The sequence below is a fragment of the Tachyglossus aculeatus genome, chromosome 2, assembly GCF_015852505.1.
Source record: "Tachyglossus aculeatus isolate mTacAcu1 chromosome 2, mTacAcu1.pri, whole genome shotgun sequence".
Classification (NCBI taxonomy): domain Eukaryota; kingdom Metazoa; phylum Chordata; class Mammalia; order Monotremata; family Tachyglossidae; genus Tachyglossus; species Tachyglossus aculeatus.
Window position 1 is genome coordinate 127,766,222 of NC_052067.1, and position 17,081 is coordinate 127,783,302.

General features: G+C 43.6%; 1 non-coding gene across 1 annotated transcript; it reads right to left on the bottom strand.

The window, feature by feature from the left end:
* Positions 1 to 15,531: 15,531 nt before the first annotated feature.
* On the bottom strand, positions 15,532 to 15,669 carry LOC119925025. Its single transcript, XR_005449697.1, has one exon. It is a non-coding gene; the product is annotated as a small nucleolar RNA SNORA7 (small nucleolar RNA).
* Between the last annotated feature and the right edge of the window lie 1,412 nt (positions 15,670 to 17,081).

The window sequence follows — 17,081 nt, forward strand, 5'->3', positions numbered from 1 at the left end:
CTTAGGGAAAATGGGCACGTACATTGAAGACAGTATGAAAAGGGGAAATATGGTGGGGTGAGGAGGAGGTGAGAGCTTAGTCCAGGAAGGCTTCCTGAAGGAGATGCAATTTTGGATGTGAAGGAAAAATTAGTTCCAGGAAGAAGAGAGGGCATGAACAAAGTTAAACCACTGTCTTCTTGCATCCAGTCTCTCCAATTCAATCTGTATTCCATATCACTACATGAACAATTTCTTTAAGTGTCAGGCTAGCCATCCCTCTCTGCATCATACAGAAAATCCTTAGCACAGATTTCAGTGTTCCCCATACAGCTCTCCCACCCAATGTACCTTCTAAATTCATTCATTCATTCATTCAACCATATTTATTGAGCACTTTACTGTATGCAGAGCACTGTACTAAGCACTTAAGAAGTACAAGTTGGCAACATATAGAGTCCCTACCCAACAACGGGCTCACAGGCTAAAAGGAGGAGACAGACAACAAAACAAAACATGTGGACAGGTGTCAAGTCATCAGAATAAATAGAAATAAAGCTAGATGCGAATCATTAACAAAATAAATAGAATAGTAAATATGAACAAGTAAAATAAATAAAGTAATAAATCTGTACAAACATATATACAGGTGTTGTGGGGAGGGGAAGGAGGTAGGGCAGGGGGATGGGGAGGAGGAGAGGAAAAAGGGAGCTCAGTCTGGGAAGTCCTCCTGGAGGAGGTGAGCTCTCAGTTGGGCTCCCAACCGCCCCTTTTCTCTATCCTCCAGAGGAGCAGAGGAGCGGAGGGTGTGGACTGGGCTATAGAAGGAGAGAAGGGAGGTGAGGTAGGAGGGGGCAAGGTGATGGACAGCCTTGAAGCCGAAGGTGAGGAGTTTCTGTGAATGAATGGGAGAGCAGACAGAATTGATTATGAGCCTGTGTATGGAACAGGGACTTTGCCCAATCTCGAAACCTTGAATATACCCCAGTATTTGGCAGTTAACCAGCATTTAGTAAATTCCATTGTTATAATTAATAATAATAATAATGGCATTTCTTAAGTGCTTACTATATGCCAAGCACTGTTCTAAGCTCTGGGGCAGATAGCAAATAATCAAGTTGTCCCATGTGGGACTCACAGTCTCAATCCCCATTTGACAGATGAGGTAACTGAAGCACAGAGAAGTGGCTTACCCAAGATCACTCAATAGCTAAGTGGTGGAGCCAGGATTAGACCTACAACCTTTGACTCCCAAGCCTGGAGTCAAAGCTTGGTCAGTGGCCAAAGCAAAGCAGGTCAGTGGCCTAGTCTTGCCACTAAGCCATACTGCTTCTCTAATTATTAATTATAGTATTTGTTAGGTGTTTATTTTGTGTCAGACATTGTTCTAAATATAGGCATAACTGTATTAATCAGTTACCCCACATGAGGCAGGCTCTCAGTTTAAGTAGGAGGGAGAAGAGAAATTGAATCTCCATTTCACAGATGAGGAAAATGAGGCACAGAAAAGTGAATAACTTCCTAAGGCCACACAATTAGCAAATGCATATCTTCTAACTCCTGGGCCCATGTTCTTCCCAATAGGCCACGCCATAATAATAATAATGATAATAATACATTATTATTTCCAGACCATCAGTGCTACCTTTTCTGTCAATTCAACTCTGTCCCACCCTTGTCTGCCATTGATCTTGTACCACTAACCCACTGATTTGAATCACCTCAACAGCATACTTCTACCACTCATTCACTTGAGCCACACAGAGAGAAATGGTACTGGAAATCCAAGTTCAAGGCCAACTTCAGCCAGTAGAAACTTATCCTCACCTTCTATAAATCTTCCTTCTCTGCTCTGCAATATTTCCCCTCCCTTACTGAAATCCAATACCCAAAGTAGTTATTTCAGACCTCTAACTCCCTCCTGAAACTCAATGCCCAATGCTCCTCCCTCTCTAATGCCTGATGACCTTGCCAACTAGATTATTATTCAAATCAAAATTATCAGGCATGAGCTTCCCAAATGTTCTCATCTCCCCACCTTCCTTGGACTTCTTCATCTATCCTCTAATCCTTTTTCTAAAGCATCATTTTGTAAACATCTCCTCCTTCCTCAAAAATCTTCAATGGCTGCCCAGTCCTATTCGTATCAAGTAGAAGCTTCTGACACTTGCTTCTGATCCTTGGCATTAAGACCCTCAGTCAGTTCTCTTCCCTACCGCTTATCCTTAGTTTTCGCTCATTAAACCCCAACCCACCCCATACCCTTCAATCCTCTAAGAACAACCTTGTAACTGTGTTTTATTCTCATTTCTCTCATGGCTGATCTTTTCCTCACAACCTCCTTGTGTCTGAAACTGTCTTCCCCTTCCCAATCCATCAAACCACAGCTCACTTCCTTTTCAAAGCCCTTCTGAAAGCACACCTCCTCCGAGAGGCTCGTTTGACCAATCTCTCATCTCCCCATCTCATTCCCTCTCTGCTTCAGTAGTTCTAGGTCATCCAAGCCCTTGGGTACACAATGCCCCTCCCCTACCCCCCACCCATCCAAATAACATGTACATCTCTTTAAATTTTGTAATTTACTTTAGTGTCTGTCCCCTCCAGTAAGTTGTAACCTCCTTGAGGACAGGAATCATGTCAATTAACTATTTTATTCTCTCAAGCGCTTAGTACCCTGCTCTACCCAACCTAAGCACACTCAATAACTATCACTGATTGATGGGTCTTAATTACATTCCACTGATGTGGAACAGCAGAGAGTGAGATTCATCCTGTTTTTATTTTATTTACAACACATTTTTATTTCCAGAAAAATACTTGCTCAGGATTTCCAAACATAATAATGTACATATGAATTTAGTTTTCCTGAAAATCCACACAATGAAAACTTGATTCTCTTAATTATACAAATCAATGAATCAATCAATCATTGGTATTTATTGAACTCTTACTGTGTGTGGAGTAATGTACTAAGCAACAGAGTTGGTATACACATTCCCTGCCCACAACAAACTTACAGCCTAAATGAAATCAGAGAAGAGTAAAAAATTATCACCCATAAACTGGAGGGAAAACAACAACATAGTAGTATTTTTCCTCTCTGTGACCCCATAAACTGAGTAGTGTGTCGTTACTAAAGTAACTCCATTAGTCTGACAGATATAAAAATACATCTGGAGCATATGTGAGAGTTATCTCACCTAAAGATGAAAAGAAAACCCTTGAAAACAAAAGAAAAAAATATTTCAATGATTAAACATGCCCCAATTATTTCCAAAGAACAAAGCATATTTTATGATCTTTTTTTATTATGTCTATCTCTCTTTCTCCAGGTTTCCTGTAGGGCTAAGCAGAGGTCAGCTCTGGGGTATTTTTATGTCAATTAATTTGAGGTTATGTCTTGTTCTCAAAATAACAGGAGCATTTTTCCTCAGAAAGCTTCAGCTGCTTTTATGAAGAAAAATATTTTCTCCACTTTTTTGGCTTATAAAAGGCACCACTTTCTTTCAGTAGATGGATTAGGTGTTAAACAGACTTCTGCAGATGGTTTAATAACACTGGCTTCCTGTGAGTATTTTTGCTTGCATTTAAAGTCTTTTCAAAGACATTTTTCTCCTACCTCCTCCATGTCATTGTAACTAAAGAATCATAGAGTCACTCAAGAGTTTCAGGACAATAATCACCAACATCTCTTCAGGAACAAAAGGTATGTACTCTCTTTAGCATTCATCAGCTTTAGCATTAGGAAGGATGATAATGTGAGTGCTTACCAGAAATCTTGCGTTGCTTTGAGTAATATGTAAAACAAATGTAGGATACTATGGTTCGGCTCTTAATAAATACCGCAATTATTATTATTAAACTACATCAGTCCCCAGTCTGATAACGAGGGGGAAGAGCTGGGAAAGAGGGAGGTGGGACATTCCAGTGAGCCCCCCTCATGCCTCTTCCAAAGTGACATTACTGTACCCCTCTACCAGCATAACTCCTACCAGAGCCCCCCTCTACCTCCTCTCTGTCCCCCCGCCCCCAAGGACAGTGACCGTGGGGGTCGGGGTTATGGAGGGGAATGCCATGGGTAGGCATGACACCTCCTGAGGATCCAGGGCAGAGCAGAGCCACCTCAGTTTCCTCCCCACACCCAGGGCTCAATATTGTGAGGCTCAGCGCCAGTGGTGGGAGCAGCCCACCATCCTTGAGAAATAAGGACACAGCATTGTGAGGCTGGGAGAAGATGAGTCTACCGGAGCAGTGGGGATGAGGACAGGGAAGGATACTTGTATTCCAGAAACATTCTGTCTGTCTCTCAATCTAGGTTCCTCTCTAATGATTTCCCTGTGTCAGAAGAGTGACAGATGTTCCAATCAATCAGAGCTTATCTGCAGGAACCAATCAGAAGAAGCAGCTCATAGTCATAGTCATGAAGTAAACCAACCTGTTCAACTGAGGGGTGGACGAATCAGATAGGGGCACCCAGCGATAGCTGTAATTCAATCAAACGCACCTTAGGCAATTCACACCTGTATCTTGAACTCATCATAGTCCCTTCTAGACTGTGAGCCCATTGTTGGGTAGGGACTGTCTCTATATGTTGCAGATTTGTACTTCCCAAGTGCTTAGTATGGTGCTTTGAATAAATACAAATACAATTGAATGAATGAATGAATAATAAGTGTTCTTCCTGCCAAACATTGCCTAAGTCTTTTAAACTTCTTTATTCACAGGTCTTGCAACTAGGAAGCTGGGGGAGTGGGAGGAAATGGGCAGAGTGGGGCATTATGATAAGCCCCTCTCCCACCCCTCTCAGAGCAGCTCTGTTTTCCCTCCCCTCCTCTTCCTCTTTGTCCTGGGTGGTGGCAGGGACATGGGCAGTAGCTTTATGGAGGGCAACTGTGAAGTTCATTAGAGTAGTTGTGGTGGCCCTCTGTGCCCAGCTGGGAGGAGACGTGTGGCATGGCAATGGGGCTGAGAATGGGGGAAAGATACTGATTTGATTTTTTCAGAAACATTATCTCACTACGATCTCACTATCTCTTTCATTCAACCCACATAGTTTTATGTCAGCAAATCCTGTCATTGTACCTTTACAACATCACTAATATCTGCCCTTTCCTCTCCATCAAAATTGCTACTACGCTGATCCAAGCAATTGTACTATCCTGTTTTAACTACTGCATCAACTTCCTTGCTGACCACGCTGCTTCCTGACTCTCCTCATGATAATAATAATAATGATGGCATTTATTAAGCGCTTCCTATGTGCAAAGCACTGTTCTAAGCACTGGGGAGGTGACAAGGGATCAGGTTGTCCCCGGGGGACTCACAGTTTTAATCCCCATTTTACAGATGAGGGAACTGAGGCACAGAGAAGTGAAGTGACTTGCCAAAAGTCACACAGCTGATAGTTGTCAGAGCTGGGATTTGAACCCATGACCTCTGACTCCAAAGCCCGGGCTCTTTCCACTGAGCCACGCTGCTTCTCCTCATGCCAGTCCATACTTCACTCTGCTGCCCAGGTCATTAAAAAACAGTTCAGTCCAGATTTCCCCACCCTTCAAAAACCTCCAGTGATTGCCCATCAACTTTTACATCAAACAGAAATTCCTTATCATCAGCTTTAAATCATTCTATCAACTCACCCCTTCTACCTTCCCTCATTGAATTCCTACTACAACTCAGTCTGCAGACTTTGCTCCTCCAGTGAAGAGAAGTCGCATGGCTCAGTGGAAAGAGACCGGGCTTTGGAGTCTAAGGTCATGGGTCCATATCCCAGCTCTGCCAATTGCCAGCTGTGTGACTTTGGGCAAGTCACTTCACTTCTCTGGGCCTCAGTTCCCTCATCTGTAAAATGGAGATGAAGACTATGAGCCCCCCGCTGTGGGACAACCTGATCACCTTATAACTTCCCCAGCACTTAAAACAGTGCTTTGCACAAAGTAAGCACTTTATAAATGCCATTATTATTATTATATTAGTGCCTGCCTACTTCCTTGATATCATCTATCTCTCCACTGTACCCTTTCTCACATCCTAATCCCACCTCTGCCACTTGTCTGCTGTGTGACCTTGGGCAAATCACTTCACTTCTGTGGGTCTCAGCTGCCTCATCTCTAAAATGAGGATCAAGACTGTGAGTCCCATGTGGGATAGGGACTATATCCAACCTGATTACCTTGTATCTACCACAGCGCTTAGAACAGTACTTGGCACACAGTAAGTGCTTAACAAATACCAAAAAAATCCATGATTTATATTAATGTCTGTTCCCCCGTAGACTGTATTACACTCTTCCAAGTGTAAAATGCTTAATACTGTACTCTCCCAAGTGTTGTACACACAGTAAGTGCTCAATAACATTGGCTGAGTGACTGATTAAGAATGGAGGTTTTAGTAAGGGTTTAGCAAATGTAAAGTGTAAATTTTGAATGGTAGAAATAGCTCTCTGTGTCTTCGTATCTCTGTTCCATTCTCTTGCCCTATGTTTCTGCCCCTCTGTCATCATTTCTGACTTTCTCTCTTTCCCTGTGTGCCTCTCTCTCTGTCTCTCTGTGTGGCCAGGGCAGTGAGTGTCTGGAGGTGGCTATCAAGTTATTTCAGTATCCCCACAGTCACTGTCTCTCCCCAATCCCTTCTATCGTAAGGTGGAGCAGGAAAACATATGTTAATCATGGAAGTTGCCTGTGTGGGACTAGCCCTGGGAGGCAGGCCAGTCTCTTCTTTGCTGCCCTGAGATCCGGGACCCCCATATCTGTGTCAGAATGTGGCAGATGTTGAGCTGATGTTCCAAACAAAATCAGATTCTCTCTGTAGGAACCAATCAGAAACCCATGAGTGTGCCATAAATCAACCCCTTCATCCCTGAAAAACATGATCAAAGAAAGGCAACCAGGGATACCCTGGGTGAAGCAGCTTGGCTTAGTGGAAAGAGCAAGAGCTTGGCAGTCAGAGGTCATGGGTTCAAATCCCAGCTCTGCCACTTATCAGCTGTGTGACTTTGGGCAAGTCACTTAACTTCCCTGTGCCTCAGTTACCTCATCTGTAAAATGGGGATTAAGACTGTGAGCCCCACGTGGGACAACCTGAGTACTTTGTATCTTAGAACAGTGCTTGGCACATAGTTAGAGCTTATTATTGTTATACCCACAGAACAATTAAACATATCCTCACCACTCCTGTTGCACATATGAACCTATGTTTTCACTCTGCCCCCTAGACTGTAAGATCACTGTGGGCAGGAAATGTGTCTATTATATTGCTGTGTTGTACTCTCCTAAGCTCTTATTCATTCTATCATATTTATTGAGCACTTACTGTGTGCAGAACACTATACTAAGCACTTGGGAGAGTACAGTGTAACAGTAAACAGACACATTCCCTACGCACAATGAGCTTACAGTCTGTACTCTGCACAGAGTAAGCACTCAGTGAATACAATTAGTAGGGGAGACAGACCCTACAATGAATTAGGATCAATCAATTAATTGTACTTATTGGGTGTTACCTGTGTGCTGAGCACAGACTGTAAGCTCGTTGTGCACAGGGAATGTGTACTTTGCAAGTGTTTATTACAGTGCTCTGTAATAATAATAATAATGATGGCATTTATTAAGCACTTACTATGTGCAAAGCACTGTTCGAAGCACTGGGGAGGTTGCAAGGTGATTAGGTTGTCCTACGGGGGGCTCACAGTCTTAATCCCCATTTTACAGATGAGGTAGCTGAGGCACAAAGAAGTTAAGTTACTTGCCCAAAGTCACACAGCTGACAGTTGGCAGAGCCGGGATTTGAACCCATGACTTCTGACTCCAAAGCCCGTGCTCTTTCCACTGAGCCATGGTACACAGTAGAAACTAAAAAAATTTAATTGAATGTCTGGAATGTCTGAGGGTTTTTTTTGGCAGAGGGGAGTCACTTTTAGAGTGCTCTGATACCTGTTGACTTCTTCTAAGTCCTAAAGCCAACTGGTTTTACTTTTCCTGAGATAGCCTGATTTGGGGACCCCTTCCCCAAATTACTCCCTGCCTCATTTAGCCTTCTGCATACTCTCTAAACTGTGGGCAAAAATTAAGGTAATTTTAAGTGAACCTTTGTCTTCAGGCACATCCAGAGCATTGACTGGTGACCAGAACCAAGCCAATCCTTTTCTAAGCAATTACACTGTTTAGCATTCTTTTGCATGTATACAACTATTAATTCAGATGACAAGAAGCAAGGCAAGGTCACCAAATTAACTGCTGCTCAATTAGTTTCATTTCATTTCTTTTTATTAAATTCCACTGAAGATCTGTCCATGTTATGCATTCCAGAGGCTCCTGGATATAGCCTATTCAAGAGTCTATTAAACAAGCATCCTTTCTTAGACTGTGAAGTAAAAGGACAAATATGCTTACAACCTTTGCATTGTTGACCTGTTCATATGGAGGCTTAGACAATTTTAGTCTTCAGTACTTTGTCTGTGATCTCTTTCGGGTATGGTTAGTTATATGAATACCACAATTTTCAGAAATACTGTTTATCTTGCTTCCCTAATGAACCTTTGACATAAAGTACCACGTTCTATTATTTGGAATCAGCCTGGGTCCGTTCTTACAATGGAAAAATGCACATTATGAATCTGATGAAATATAAAACCAGAGAATAGGTGACCACAAAATAAAGAGGCTTTGTGAATGTATTTCAATTCATTAAGTTAATTTCCACTCCATCAGTGGTTAGATTTCTAAAAGAATAAAGTGATTGCTGTCACTACTTCAAGACAATAAATATTTTTCAATCAATTATATTTATTGAACATTTGCTGTGTGTGGAGCACTATACTTAGTGCTTGGGAGAGTATAATATAACAGAGTCCGTAGACATGTTCCCTGCTTATGAGTTTACAGTTTGGAGGGAGCTTAGAGTCTACAGGGGATATTTTCCAATGAGATTAGTAGCATCATTCTTTTAGACTGTGAGCCCACTGTTGGGTAGGGACTGTCTCTATATGTTGCCAATTTGTACTTCCCAAGCGCTTAGTACAGTGCACTGCACATAGTAAGCGCTCAATAAATACGATTGATGATGATGATGATGATCATTCATTCATTCATTCAATCATAGTTATTGAGCACAGAGCACTGTACTATGTACTTGGGCAAGTACAATACAGCAATAAAGAGAGACAATCCCTGCCCACATAGAGTTCACAGTCTAGAGGTGGGAGACAGACATCAATACAAGTAAACAGACATCAATGTAAATAAATAAAATTACAGCTATATACGTAAGTGTTGTGGGGTGGGTAGAGGGAAGAAGAGCAAAGGGAGCAAGTCAGGGTGACACAGAAGGGAATGAGAGATGAGGAAAAGTGGGACTTAGTCTGGGAAGGCCTCTTGGAGGAGATGTGCCTTAAGGAAGGCTTTGAAGGGGAGGAGAGTAATTGGCGGATTTGAAGAGGAAAGGCATTCCAAGCCAGAGGTAGGACTTGGCCGGGGTGGCGGCAGGACATCCAGAATTCCAGCCTTAAAAAATGGATACAGATATTTCCTAAGATAATTTCATAAGATCACTGATAAATCAAACCACAGTTTCATTTGGGGGTTGATTATCAAAAAATAACTTCTTTTTAGGGGATTTCAGCTAAAAAAAAATCAACAATTAGGTGGTTACCTGTCAGACTGCTGGATATCACAGTTGCTAAGCAAGCACAGACTTTTTCCATATGTTCTCAGAGTTTGCAATATGTAGTTTTCCAATATCCCTTCAGCCAAGGGACAAAGTTATGTTCCATGGTGGTTAGATTAATTTTCTCACGCCAATTTTCCTAAATGGTTTCACTGACTGAACAGCTTTCCCTTCTTCCAGGTGGCTGAGTTACACACAGAGACAGCATTGCCCTTGTGTCAAACCCTATCATTTGATTCATGGTGATTTCACTCTCATTTGCATTACTTCTGTATTCAGGGCAGACATTTTATCACTGGATCTAATCCAAGCCTCTTATCTCTTAGCTTCTCTGATGAACTGGTAATTCACAGAGAAATAAATAATAGTGCATAAGGATTAGTTAAAAAAAAGATCATGTCAAACTGACAAATGTACCAAGGGATGAGATAATGATCTTCGGAGATAAAGCAAATAGGACTTCAGATGGTTCTAGATCCAAAGCGATAAATGGAGCAGTGGTTCTCTCTAGGGGCAATAATAGAGTTGGCCAGGAGAATGAGATACAGAGTGATACTGCTCTGAGTATTCTCATTCCAGAAACATTTTGAAGTGTTTCTCTGTTCTCATCATCACCATCATCAGTATCATTGTCACCATCAATAGTATTGAGTGCTTACTGTGTGCAGAGCACTGTACTAAGCATTTGGGAGAGAATGAATGCATACCACAGAGTTGGTAGTCACATTCCCTCCCTTCAACAGGTTTCCGTTCTACAGGGGGAGACAGACATTCATGCCTCATAACCCTCCATTGGCTTCCCCTTTCCCTTCACATCTAGATAAATCCTCCCAGCTGAATCCAAGGCTCCTCAGCAACTTTCCCCATCTTACATTTATACACTTTTCACCTGCTACTCTCCTACTCAGTCTCTTCACTCCACCCAAACTTATTTTCTAACATTATCTCACTTTCAACCCTTCTGCCCCCATCCCCTCATTCACAGTGTGCTCCCAGCGTAGAACTCTCTCTCCCTCCAAATCCATCAAACCTCAGCTCTCCACATATTTAATGCCCTCCAAAATCCCACCTCCTCCAGTATACCTTCCCTGTTTAGTCCTCAGCAGCTCAAGCCGTAAAAACCCAACAACTGTTTCCAGAACATGCATAGAGATAACGGATATCTATTTATAAACATTATCAAAACATTTGTCCCCTCCCCTTTTCCCTCCCTCATAGCCATCTTCAAATATGTGCTCTCCAATAGCTTCTTCCCCATTGCTTTCAAACATGCTCATGTCTTCCCTAGCCTTAAAAAAAAACTCCATTTATCACTTCATCTCCCTCCTACCATTCTTCTCCAAAATCCTTCAGCGAGTTGTCTACATCCACTGTCTCCAGTTCCTCTTCTACAATTCTCTCCTAGCGTACTCCAGTCTGGCTCCCATCCACTTCACTTCGCAGAAACCATCCTCTCAAAAGTCACAAATTATCTTCTTGCCAAATTCAGCAGCCTCTACTCCATCCTAATCCTCCTCGACCACTCAGCTGACTTTGACACTGCCGACTGCCCCCTTCTCCTGGAAACATTATCCAACCATGGCTAATGTGATACAGTCCTCTCCTGATTCTTCTCCTGCTTCTCTGGGTGATCATTCTCAGTCTTTTTCATGGGCTTCTCCTCTACTTCCCACCCCTAACTGTGGGTGTCCCTCAAGGTTTAGTTACGTGTCCCCTTCTATTCTCCATCTATACCCACTCCCTTGGAGAACTAATTGCACTCCCATGAATTCAACTACCACCTCTATGTGGATGATCCCCAAATTTACATCTCCAGTCCTGATCCCTCTCCCTCTCTGCAGTCTCTCATTTCCTTCTACCTTCAAGACATCTCTAATTGGATGTCCTCCCATCACTGCAAACCTGACACATCCAAAACAGAACTCCTTATCTTCCCTAGCCAAACGCTGTCCTCCCCCTGACTTTCCCATCACTGTAAACAGCATCAGCCTCCTTCCTGTCTCACAAGCCCATAATCTTGGCGTTATCCTTGACTCCTCTCTTTCATTCAACCCATATATTCAATCTATCACTAAATCCTGTTAGTTCAACCTTCACAACATCATTAAAATCCATCCTTTCCTCTCCATCAAGACTGCCACCATGCTGATCCAAGAACTTATCCTATCCTGCTTTGACTACTGTATCAGCCTCCTTGCTGACCTTCCTGCATCCTGTCTCTCTCCTCTCCAGTCTATACTTCATTCTCCTGCTTCAATCAGTTTTCTATTAAAACATTCACACCATGTTTCCCAACTCCTCAAGAACCTCCAGTAGCTGCCCATGCACCTCCGCATCAAAGAGAATACCCTTACCATCAGGTTTAAAGCACTCAATCACCTTGCCCCCTCCTACCTCACTATTCTACTACAACCCAGCCTACACATTTCACTCTTCTAATGCCAGCCTACTCACTGTACCTCAGTCTTCTCTTTTGCTACTGATCTCTCACCCACATCTTACCTCAGGCCTGGAATGCCCTCCCTTTTCATACCCAAGAAACTATTACTCTCCCCACTTTCATAGCCTTATTGAAGGCACATCTCCTCCAAGAGGCCTTCCCTGACTAAGCCTTCATTCCCTCTTTTCCCTCTCCCTTCTGCATTGCCCTGACTTCCTTCCTTTATTCCAGAGAAGCAGAGAAGCAGTGTGGCTCAGTTGAAAGAGCACAGGCTTTGGAGTCAGAGGTCATGGGTTCAAATCCCAGCTCCACCACTTGTCAGCTGTGTGACTTTGGGCAAGTCACTTCACTTCTCTAGGCCTTGGTTACCTCATCTGTAAACTGGGTATTAAGACTGTGAGCCCCCCATGGGACAACCTGATCACCTTGTAACCTCCCCAGAGCTTAGAACAGTGCTTTGCACATAGTAAACATGTAAAAAATATCATTATTATTATTATTCACCACCCCCACAGCCTATGCACAATTTATTTATTCATATTAATGTCTGTGTCCATTAATGCCTGTGTCCCCATCTAGAATGTAAGCTCTCTGTGGGCAGGGAATGTGTCTGTTACACTGTTGTACTGTAACTCTCTTAAGTGCTTAGTACAGTGCCCTGAACATTGTAAGCCCTCAATAAACAAATACACATTTTCACTCAACCTATTGAACAATCAATATTCTGAGTCTCCTACTTGCACAGAACTCTGTTTTGGATAAGGGTTGTCTCATCAGTAGGACAAAAAACCTCAGGTTGAACAGATGGGCAGATCCACCGTGAGAATAATCATCACATCATCATCATCATAGTATTTTAAGAGTTTACAGTGTCTCAATCACTGTACTAAGTGATTCTGGGTAGATACAGTATATGCATATCAGAGACAGTCCTTGAGCCAAATGTGGCTTACAGTCTAAGGAGGGAGGAAACCAGGCATTTAATCCATATTTTACAAGTGAAGAAACGGGCACACAGAGAAGTTAAGTGACTTGTCCAAGTTCATTCAGCAGGCCAAAATAAATGCCATAGAGGTGTCCTCTGGACCCTATCCACTTCCTTCCTCCTCACCTTGTACCACACCTTCTTTCTGACCAGGCTACACACAACCACTGCTGTGACATGAAGAAAAGTGTCATTGGGTGTGAAGGGAATGTGCTAAGAATCTCAAAGTTCCTTGCTTTCTGGCCCAACCCCCACCCCTCCTCACCTGTAGCCCTCCATTTGGACAGTATATTCAAACATAGGCCTTCCCAGACTGAGCCCCCTCCTTCCTCTCCTCCTCCTCCCCCTCCCCCCCCCACCATACCTCCTTCCCCTCCCCACAGCACCTGTTTGTACAGATTTATTACTCTATTTTACTTGTACATATGTACTGTTCTATTTATTTTGTATTATCAATCAATCAATCAATCAATCGTATTTATTGAGCGCTTACTATGTGCAGAGCACTGTACTAAGCGCTTGGGAAGTACAAATTGGCATCACATAGAGACAGTCCCTACCCAACAGTGGGCTCACAGTCTAAAAGGGGGAGACAGAGAACAGAACCAAACATACCAACAAAATAAAATAAGTAGGATAGAAATGTACAAGTAAAATAAATAAATAAATAAATAAATAAATAGAGTAATAAATATGTACAACCATATATACATATATACAGGTGCTGTGGGGAAGGGAAGGAGGTAAAACGGGGGGATGGAGAGGGGGACGAGGGGGAGAGGAAAGAAGGGGCTCAGTCTGGGAAGGCCTCCTGGAGGAGGTGAGCTCTCAGCAGGGCCTTGAAGGGAGGAAGAGAGCTAGCTTGGCGGAGGGGCAGAGGGAGGGCATTCCAGGCCCGGGGGATGATGTGGGCCGGGGGTCGATGGCGGGACAGGCGAGAGCGAGGTACAGTGAGGAGATTAGTGGTGGAGGAGCGGAGGGTGCGGGCTGGGCAGTAGAAGGAGAGAAGGGAGGTGAGGTAGGAGGGGGCGAGGTGATGGACAGCCTTGAAGCCCAGGGTGAGGAGTTTCTGCCTGATGCGCAGATTGATCGGTAGCCATTGGAGGTTTTTGAGGAGGGGAGTAATATGTCCAGAGCGTTTCTGGACAAAGATAATCCGGGCAGCAGCATGAAGTATGGATTGAAGTGGAGAGAGACACGAGGATGGGAGATCAGAGAGAAGGCTAGTGCAGTAGTCCAGACGGGATAGGATGAGAGCTTGAATTAGCAGGGTAGCGGTTTGGATGGAGAGGAAAGGGCGGATCTTGGCAATGTTGCGGAGCTGAGACCGGCAGGTTTTGGTGACGGCTTGGATGTGATGGGTGAATGAGAGAGCGGAGTCGAGGATGACGCCAAGGTTGCGGGCTTGTGAGACGGGAAGGATGGTAGCGCCGTCAACAGAGATGGGAAAGTCAGGGAGAGGACAAGGTTTGGGAGGGAAGACAAGGAGCTCAGTCTTCGACATGTTGAGCTTTAGGTGGCGGGCGGACATCCAGATGGAGATGTCCTGAAGGCAGGAGGAGATGCGAGCCTGGAGGGAGGGGGAGAGAGCAGGGGCAGAGATGTAGATCTGGGTGTCATCAGCGTAGAGATGATAGTTGAAGCCGTGGGAGCAAATGAGGTCACCAAGGGAGTGAGTGTAGATTGAGAACAGAAGGGGACCAAGCACTGAACCTTGGGGAACCCCCACAGTAAGAGGATGGGAGGGGGAGGAGGAGCCTGCAAAAGAGACTGAGAAAGAACGACCGGAGAGATAAGAGGAGAACCAGGAGAGGACGGAGTCTGTGAAGCCAAGGTCAGATAACGTGTTGAGGAGAAGGGGGTGGTCCACAGTGTCAAAGGCAGCTGAGAGGTCGAGGAGGATTAGGACAGAGTATGAGCCGTTGGATTTGGCAAGCAAGTATTATGATGTGCCTACAGCTTTAATTCTATTTGTTCTGACGATTTGACACCTGTCCATATGTTTTGTTTAGTTGTCTGTCTCCCCCTTCTAGACTGTGAGCCCGCTGTTAGGTAGGGACCGTCTCTATATGTTGTCAACTTGTACTTCCCAAGTGCTTAGTACAGTGCTCTGCACACAGTAAGCACTCAATAAATACGATTGAATGAATGAATGAATGCCTCATCCTGTTCGTCATGTACTCCCAAGAGTTCACGCTTCATACTCCTTTCATTGAGTAATGTTTTGCACATTCGTTGTCTTGTCTTATGCCATCGAGTCATTTCTGACTCATTCCGACACCACACACACATCTCCCTCAGAATGCCACGCTCTCCATCTGCAATCGTTCTGGTAGTGGATCCTTTGAGTTGTCTTGGTAAAAATATGGAAGTGGTTTACCATTTCCACCTTCTGCCCAGTAAACCTGAGTCTCGGCCTTTGACTTTCTCCCATGCTGCTGCTGCCCAGCATAGGTGAATTTTGACTTGTAGCAGATTGCCTTCCACTCACTAGCCACAGCCCAAGTTAGGAAGGGAATGGGTATACCTCTGTTTGACTCTCCCTCCCATAGCCGAGACTGGTAGAGTACTGGAAACTCTCCAGGTGTGACCCTAAGAGGGAGCCATTCTATTAGAGGGTCTTTTTTTAGCAGATTCTTCCGTGCATTGGCCTGGTGTGTCAAAAATGCAGGTGTGCACCTGCCTTGTACCCTCCTTTCAGAGTTAGACAATTTTTCACCTCAGTCCATGTTCAATTCTTTAATATGCTGGGGTAAGTAAGCAAATACCGTGGGTGAACAATTTGACAGGACGATTAGACAGTGCTCGCCAAAGGATTTATTTTCCCTGGCTTTTTTCAGAGTCACAACAGAGTTTTTGGCAAGTGATGGATATATCTAGTAAATCTCCTTACTGCATTCTAACAGAAACGGCATTCAGTGATAGGGCCTGCTCTACTTTTGTGCATCACAATGATGGGCTTCTAATCTGCACAGTGGATTTATAGTAATAAGTTGTTGAGAACATTCAGTCAGGATTCAGGGCAATGTTGGGTGCAAAGTCACCAGAGTAGAGAGGCAGCCTGGCCTAGTGGATAGAGCAGGGTCCCGGGAATCAGAAGGCCATGGGTTCTAATCCCAATTCTGCCGCTTGTCTGCTGTGTGACCTTGGGAAAATCACTTCACTCCTCTGGGCCTCAGTTGCCTCTTCTGTAAAATGGGGATTGAGAAGGTGAGCCTCACGTGGGACAGGGACTGTGTCGAGCCCGATTTGCTTATATACACCCAAGTGCTTAGTAAAGTGCCTGGCACATGGTAAGTGCTTAACAAATATCACAATTGATTATGAGTGAATTCCACTCCGGAAAAAACACCTAGATAGACAAATAGAATTAAATACCTTACTCAATATAGACCCCTGTTTCCCATGTATATTTCATTTTATGACTCACTCCTTCTGGCTACAAAATCTAAATGGAAATTCAGAGTGAGAATTTTACATAATTTATATCAAAAGGATTTTAGCAACTATCACCTATTCATTTTCACTGCATATGCTCTTATAGGCAGTTTTCTAAATGTATGTGTAATCTATATATATACAGAAGCAGCATGGCTCAGTGGAAAGAGCCTGGGCTTTGGAGTCAGAGGTCATGGGTTCAAATCCTGACTCTGCCAATTGTCAGCTGTGTGACTTTGCGCAAGTGACTTCACTTCTCTGTGCCTCAGTTCCCTCATCTGTAAAATGGGGATTAAGACTGTGAGAGTCCCGTAGGACAACCTGATCACCTTGTAAGCTCCCCAGTGCTTAGAATAGTGCTGTGCACATAGTAAGCACTTAATAAATGCCATTATTATTATTATATATACATTATATATAGACATAATACATATATGTCTGTATATACTCATTCATTCAATTGAATTTATTGAGCACTTACTGTGTGCAGAGCACTGTACTAAGCGCTTGAGGAGTACAAATCGGCAACATATAGAGATGGTCCCTACCCAACAGCGGGCTCACAGTCGAGAAGGG